The sequence below is a fragment of the Camelus ferus genome, chromosome 16, assembly GCF_009834535.1.
Source record: "Camelus ferus isolate YT-003-E chromosome 16, BCGSAC_Cfer_1.0, whole genome shotgun sequence".
Classification (NCBI taxonomy): domain Eukaryota; kingdom Metazoa; phylum Chordata; class Mammalia; order Artiodactyla; family Camelidae; genus Camelus; species Camelus ferus.
The window spans coordinates 18,401,676-18,409,636 of NC_045711.1; the positions used below are offsets into that span (position 1 = coordinate 18,401,676).

The 7,961-nt window shown below is 57.3% G+C and overlaps 1 protein-coding gene across 1 annotated transcript in view; it reads right to left on the reverse strand.

Moving 5' to 3' along the window:
* The window catches only part of LOC102508163 (epsin-2), a 29,804-nt gene extending 22,374 nt beyond the window's left edge, over positions 1-7,430 (reverse strand). The window contains 1 exon segment of the mRNA XM_032498957.1: positions 7,269-7,430. The gene's annotated coding sequence lies outside the window, so the exon portion shown is untranslated.
* Between the last annotated feature and the right edge of the window lie 531 nt (positions 7,431-7,961).

A 7,961-nucleotide genomic window follows, 5' to 3' on the forward strand; every position in this document is an offset into this window, starting at 1 on the left:
AGCCACACAGATCATTAGACTCACCTGGATCGTTTTTAAAAAAGCCACCGGCTCACCCTCCACCGCCTGGGGTGGGGCCCCATCACAGACATTTTTAAAAAGCTTTCCAGGCCATGTGACATGTAGATGCAGCCAAGGACATGAGCTGTGGGCTCAAAGGGTGTTACCTCCGCCTCCCCCGAGATGCCTGCCGCTCCCCAGACCGATCAGGACTCTGGCTCCTTCACTCTGACACACACACTTGTGCCATCTCCGAGTTGTGACCCACCTGGCCTCGTGCAGACTGCCAGCCAGGGCTCACCCACGGGAACTATGCCACTTTGCCAGCCCCTGCCAGAAGGCCCCCCAAACACTTGGGCTTCCCTACGGCCAACACCTCCACATCCAAGGCCACTACCCCGTCAGAGCAGCAGCCACCTGGCCACCTCGGTCCTCCCCACTCTGAGAAGGCCCTCACCGGGCAAAGCCGCTTCCAGGGGCCTGTGCCGCGCACCCCACACCTGCGCCCGCCCAGGCCCAGCCCGGGCTGCCGCCCGCCTTCCCTCAGGGTGAGCAGCCTTCCCATCTGCCTTCTGCTCCCAGACTCGGTTCCCTGTCCTTCCAGGTCCAGTGTGAATCCCACCTTCTCTTTCTTCTAGACTTTTCTCCACTTTTGGTTTCCTGACAAAGAATCAAAATCACAGCTCGACACACCACCGGCTTCCATCTGACAAATGTTAACTGTCTTCTCGGTCAGACACCGCTCCTGGTGGTGAGGGCCATGGCGTCTCACGAGCACCCATCCCTCTGACCCGAGGCCAGAACGTGCTGCACGTTCTCTAGGCAGACACCGATCCAAGTATCTGCCCTGTTGTCATGGACTCACCTTTGATTCGATGTCCACCTTTCTGCAACGACCCACTGCCTCTCATAAAGTGGCACAAAAACCATTTGTCTGATCATCTGTTTCCCAAATTTCTGAATCCAAAGCACTCATTACGTATACCCATGACAGCTCTGGGTGCCAAACAGGCGTCCGGGGAGGACGTACTGTCAAGTAGAAGTGTGACTTTCCAGCCTGTCAGGTATCCTTTGTTCCCATGACTCCAGGGGGAGGAGGCCACAGAGAAGGGGCCAGCTGAACAGCAACTTGTAGCTCTCATGATTTATTCACTTTAGACTCTTAAAGAGTTTACAAAACAACAAATCTGAGTCCAAACCTCCAGGGCCTCCCGAGAGCTCAGGGCAGGTACTGACACATAGTTGTTCACCACCCCTCGGCTTGGGAGCTGAAGGCAATTTACAGACCTTGGGGAAGTGATCACACCCCAGCCTCCTCACACGTTCTGAGACCAGAAAAATGACCCATTTGCTAGAAGTTACGCATTAACTGCCTACTGAGGAAGGCGACACTTCATATTTTTATTTACATGTAACATTTTAGGACCGTCAAGTTCTTCTGCATGAATCTGACCACATTTTGACAACAGCATTACCAGATGATTGTTTCGTCCTAAATTCCCATGTGTCATGTTTGTAGAACGAATGTGCAGGGCTTCAGGATTACAGAGTGAAAGGAAATGGCCCCTGCTCTCAAAGAGCAGTTTAGGCAATTATTTTAACACAGCTTTGCAAACACAAAATCCCTCACCAGCCCACACAGACTTCCTCCCACCAGCCCAGCTGGGCTTCCCTCAGGTCCCCGCTGTACACAACCAGGCATCTGGGTCTCAATTCACTTCTGCATCCCTGGACGGGCAGGGGAGGTGTTGCCATGGAAACAGCTTCACAAGGCTCCAAAATCAGGTGGGTGCGGGACTGAATTCAGGTCCTGCCAGCCACTAGGTGGGTGCATGTGAACAAGCCTGACCCCTGCGAGCCTCAGCTCTGCCCCCGCTCCCGGAAAGGCCTGCTCCCAGGGTTACTGTGAGGCTACAGGGAGGCAGTGGGAGCTCCTGGCATGGCTGCAGGGTGGGGTCCTGGAAACGGCGTGGTCTCGAATCTGACACAGGTGGCAGTAAACACCAGCTGGGGCACCTACTGGCCGCGCGGCCCGCAGCAGGCTGCTAAACCCCTCCGAGCCTCACACACAAAGAGAAACGGTGAGAGGCCTTGGACGATCACTACAAAAAGTGAAGTTAAGTGCTGGGCACAGCAGGAGTTGCACAGGGCCCAGCGCACAGGAGACAGCCAACGCCCGTCAGGACTCACACACCCACACGTCTGGTCTTGATGGACACGCTGATAATTACTACTGCAGGAGAATAACTACCCCTGCAAACTCTAAACCAAAGAACACTAAACACTCCGAACTGCTGGAGGGAGGGGTGGCTTCCGTTACCACCAGCGGCCCCCTGGGAGTCTGCTCCGAGTCCCACACCCCACCCCCTGCCCTTTCCCAGCCGCGTTTCTAAAGAGCCCTGGCAGTGAACATCTTCCTCGATGTGTGGGAATGAAGAACCGGCTTTTCAAACAGGATCTCAGATTTACTGCCTCTTCGAAGAGCACTGAAGTCCTATGTTCCCTTCATTAACGAAAGCATCCCAACTAACCCACACAGTGACCATGCCTGTGACCACAGTCTAAATTATAAGCACGTAAGATCAAAACGAAAACACTGCTTTGAGAAACCAAATTCCCTTTCCAAGTGTCACGCCGTCAACTTCTGAGCAGTGTTCAGAAGTATTTTGGAGGCAGAGAGGAACTGCTGTCCTCGAGTTTCCCTGCCCAGCCAGCAGTGCCGGCACCTAGCAGGCCTCCGCGTTCCGCCCTTTGGGCCAGGGCTCGGAATCTGGTCCAGCACCAGCAGCACCGGAGCGTCTGGCGCCAGGCTGAAATGCCCACCTCCAGGCCTCGCCCCAGACCTCCTGCATCACGAACTCGGGGGGGGGGGGGGGGCGGGGCCGGCAGCGCGTCTAACCGGCCCTCTGAGCGCCCCGCCCCGCGCCCCGCACCGGAGGCTGAGGAACACGGCCAGTCTATCTGCCAAGAGGCTGTTACTGGCCCTCTCGAGAGATGAGGAAGCCAGAGCTCAGTGACTCAAGCACCCAAAGCCATCCAGCCAGGATCTGATTGCAAAGCTATTTGTCACAAGGCCTCTGTAGCCAAACTGTGTGAACCATTTGGTGCCTTCAGCCACCGAGCCCCAAGACGCGAGGGTGGCGCTTGCTCACGGGGCGGAAGTGAGAGGAAGGGTGACGCCAGGCTCGCAAGTGAATACTACGGATGCTCTGAAACCCATGCTGCACGTCGGCCCCGACAGTCGCCATCCCTGGCCGAGCCTGCTTTTCTCTGCTCCATTTGTTAGCCGGCTGCCACGAAGGGGACGGGGATGCAGGGAGCCCGCACTTGCAGCCCTTTGTGCACACAATTCCTAGCACTGCTTTGAAGCCAAGGAGAATCAAGCTACTCGCTGTCTCTGGACCTGGACCTGGACTCCTGTCTGGACCAGGACCGACGGGAAGGCACAAAGCTCCAGCACCTGGCTGTGTGGGGGCTGAGTCGCCAGAAGAGTCCTGTGCACGTGCAGGGAGTACGGTGACAATGCTGCAGGCCTGCGTCAAAACACCAAGCCCTAAATCTGCCCTCTATCAGTTCGAGTGGCCCACTTGACACTCAAACCTCACAGATCCTGACGTCAGGAAAAAGACACTCTGCATTTGTAGTTCCCAACCTTCTAAATAAAGGTGATTTTCAGAGCACAGGTGTATCCTCTAACTTAATTTAAATGGGCACCCACTGCACTGTGGGGCTTTCTACAGGAGCTGGTGGGGAAGGCGCAGTCCTGGTCCGGGAATCCCACAGACCTGGACCTGACTCCTGCCTGTGGCAGTTCCTCAAAGGTTACTTAACCAATCCGGGCCTCAGCTCCTCCACGTGGGGGTGGGTGGCAATCCCTGTGTTATATGGGGATGTGAAGACAAAATGAAGTTATAGTCAAACAGCAACAACAACAAAAAGTCTGCTGAAACAGCTTTACATTTCAAGACATCAAGAACCCAGCTAACAGATGTGGTCCAGTAAGTCCAGGGACAGGTCAGCGGAACACACCCACTCTGCTCCACCAACACTGATTTCACTGTATTTCTTTTTCTGTTTCTATTTTTAGACACTTCCAACAAGCTAATTAAGACCAAAGAAAATTCCATTCACCAATTTATCAGAAAGCCTGTCAGTTTTCAAAAACTCAATAGATGAAGATAAACAGTCATTTCACAATGCATCTGACAAAACCCAAACGTGCTCCCTCCCACCTCAGTAATCTGAATCGGGTCATCCCACGGTACTCAGTCCGCGGCCAACTCGCAGCCACGCTTAAAGCAAGTCTCTTCACCCCTGCACTTGGTTTCTCAGATGAGGCGCCAGGTACAGTAACACTCTGGGGCCCCACCGCCCTGCTGGTCCCAGCCCCGTCATGTCCTGGCTGTATGGCCTTGAGCATATGACTTACACTCCTGGGCCTCAGTTTCCTCGCCTTAGAAGGGGGGTAACCTCCACAGGACTGACAGATGACACCGGACCAACAGCAGTGGCCTTTGCAAGAGCGAGACACAACAGCGGAGCCTGCAGGCAGGGGTCAGTGAGGACGGCTGTTCACACCAGAGGCCTTCTCCGAGCATCCACCAGTGAGCCAGAGGCAGAGCTGGTGCTGGGGCGGAGAAGACAGATCGCTGGTCTCAGAGACATCACAGCGCCACAAGAGCCCCAGGCACACAGACAACGTGGCGGTGCTCCAACAGACCGTCTGTGGTGGTGAGGCTCAGGAGCAGAGGTGGAGGGGCCCAGGACGCCGGTGGAGCTGGCTGGCTGAGGCCAGACGGGGCTTGAGCTGCAAGCCCAGCAGACAGAACAGGGAAGGAGAACTCGGTAACTTCTCACGTGCTCCCCAACCCCAACCCCACAAATCCCAGCCCCGAGCTTTCTCCAAGGCTAAGGGTCGCCAGGTACTCACGCCATAAAATGACAACAACCCCGGTCATCTACACCCCACCAATCCAACAGGAAGGTTCTGAGGGGCAGTGAGAACGGCTGCCAGAGAGCTTTGAAAACCCGCATGCACTCCCCAAGGGTATCATAATGACAATCCTGTGCATGAAGACCTCTTGGCACTTGATGTCACAAAGAACCGAATCTGCCACTCCACCTGGTGAAATCTAAATAATGATGATAATCATAACAATAATGATAATAGTAATAGTAAAATGCCCACTCTTTCAGGTTCAGGAAAAGCCAAGCCATTAAAATAAGTCCAAGTCCCAAATACTCTTCCAGCTCCCTTTGCACAGCTGTCATCAGAATCCCAACTCCTGGGAAACCCATGTCTCACTATGAAAGACGGTTACGTTAAGAGTCAACGTTGTTTCCAGAGAGGACTTCTACACAGGACGGGTGCTTTCTGAAGACTTCACACCACGCTAGGCTTCATTGCTTGGAAGTTTTACATTTCTTCACACCTCACACGTGTGCTAGAAGCAACATGCCTTGCTGGGAGAACGTTCTCCCCAGAGCCCCCCACCTGTCCAAGTGCAGGGTTCAGGGAAGCAAAAAGCCTGTGTACACCGAGAGATCAGCTCTTCCCGCAGCACAGCCCGAACTTGCTCCTGGTCGAGGGGTATGAGGGACGCAGTCCTGGGTCATGCCTTACAGTGGCCTGCACTTCACCAAACTCTTCGCTAGCCAGCATCCCATTCAAGGCTTACGAAAGAAACTCCCAGTGAGACCAGTAAGGATGACCAACACACTATTAAAACTAAAGGAACAAATAAGCTTCAAAGCTGCAAAAATAAAAACACAGCTAAACGAAAGATGAGAAGACCTTGGCGGCCTCCCCGACACAAGCGCCTGGCCCCGGCACAGCCACTGGAACAAGAACCACTCGGAAACAAAACCTTTTTAGTCCCTTCTGATGTTCATTTAAATACAGCTGAAAACTTAGTTATCAGTACAAACTCAGTCACTGCTCTGCAGGATTCCCCATGTGACTCTGTCAACACCTGTCTCCATATCCAAAGCTACAAGACACAAAAGTTTTTTGCCAAATTTTCAGTGTCTTATGTAATTGGAGGAGGGGCGCGGAGAATTAAAAATTAAAATTCGCCCTTATCAATGATCTTAACCTCCTGTTTCAATCTTCTTCCACAAGGCATTTCCTGGAGGTGGAAAGGAAGAACTCATACTTCTTTTCCTGTCCATTTTCTTGTGTGAATGTTAAAAAGGAAAGAGAAAGAGGGCAATCCTGAACATCTCTCTTAAAAAAAATTCTAAAACATCCTGGAGAGAGTCCTGGAGACCAAGCTTCTAACCGCATGCTGCGTGACCTTGGGCAAATGGCCGCATCTCTTTCTGGGCCTCAGTTTCCCCGACCTGAATCTTCACGGTGGTTAAGCCCCATCCTCTTTTCCAGCACAAACCCGGATGCGTCCCCAGGGCAGCACAACAGGCAGGGGCCCCAGACGGAGGCCCTGGGGGGAGGAATGGGTTTCCATAGGCCCCAGCCTGGATTTCTGGAGAGAGCAAGCTCCCCCTCAACGCCCCGCAAAGCCGCCGGGCCAGCTCCAGCTCGCAAACAAAAACCTGTTGGCACGGACTCCTCTAGGAAGGGCCGGCCTCTCCCAAGGCGCTGGGTTCCTGGGGAGACACCCCACGCGGAGAGAGAGGAAGGGTCTCCTGGAAGAGGCGGCCCCACGCACCCATTCACCCACCCGACCAGCCCAGCAGGACCGCGGGGCGGGGTCTCTGCCATCCCACGCGGAACAAAAGGCAGCTGGAGCCTGGCTCTGCCGCCCCCGTCCCCGCTGTGCTGGGGGGCGGCGGCGGGGAGGGAGAGCCTGGTCCCTGGGGAGGGAAGGGGACCGCCGCAGCCCCGGAGAGGGGGACACCCGCCCCGGGCTCCCGGAGGGCAGGGGCGCCCGGCCCGAGGAGGGAGCAAAGTGCCGGGGGAGGAGGGGCGGGGTCGTCGCAGGCTGAAAGGTAGACGGGCGGGGCCTGGAGGGGCTCCCGGACCTGGGGTGGAGCAGGGGCGCCTCCGGCTCCGGGGATATGAAAGGAAATGGGGGGTCCCTGCAACGGAATGACGGGTCCAGACGGGGAGGGGGCCGCGCTCAGCCCGTGGGGCGGGGCCTGCTGGGGAAGAAGGGGCCCCGCCCGAGGTGGAGACCGGCCGGGCAGCGGGGGTGCATGCGCCGGGGGCGGCTGGGAGGAGCCGCACTCTGGGGGCGTCCGCCCCGGGAGGGGGAGGGTCCGCACCCTGGGCCCGCTCCGGTCCCCGAGCCCCGCGGGCCCCGGCTCACCTCCGCTCCTCCGGGCCGACCCAGGTGCGCGGCCGCGGCCGCCCGTAGCGCTGGGGAGACGGGAGCGACCAGAGCCCGCGGAGCCGCCGCCGCCTCCAGCTCGGGTTTGACACCCACACACCAGCCAACATGGCGGGCCGGGAGGGGGCGCGCGGCGGCAGCGTGCGCGCGCCGCCTGCCAGCCCTCGCTCTGCCAAGGGCCCCTCCAACGCCCTGCCCAGGCCCCGCCTCCGACCCAGCCGAGGCCCCCCCGCCACGCCCTTCCGCCAGCGCACGACCCCTCGATCGCCGACCCGCCCCGTCTCTGCCGAGGCCCCGCCCACGCACTCAGGCTCCGCCCCGCCGCCCCGCCCCTACCCCGCGTCCACCGGCACCGCCCTCCGTCCAGCCCAGCGACGCCCAGCGACCCTCAACCACCACACAAACCCTGACAAATTCATACTGGAAACCACGAACAGATCCCCCCACTCCCCGGCACATCCCACAGCTCCACCCCCCGACACACACACAGACACACAGAGCCCCCAGCCTCAGCTAAAACGTGCTTGCAGCCTGCGCTCGTAAACACCACCAGGGGGAGGCCGCGGAGCGGAGGGTCGGAGGGTCGGGGGCTGCTGGGACGCTGGGTGCTGGGGTCCGTGTGTTCACCTGGCGAAAATTCACCCATGGATGCTTCGGATGTGTGCGCTCAAA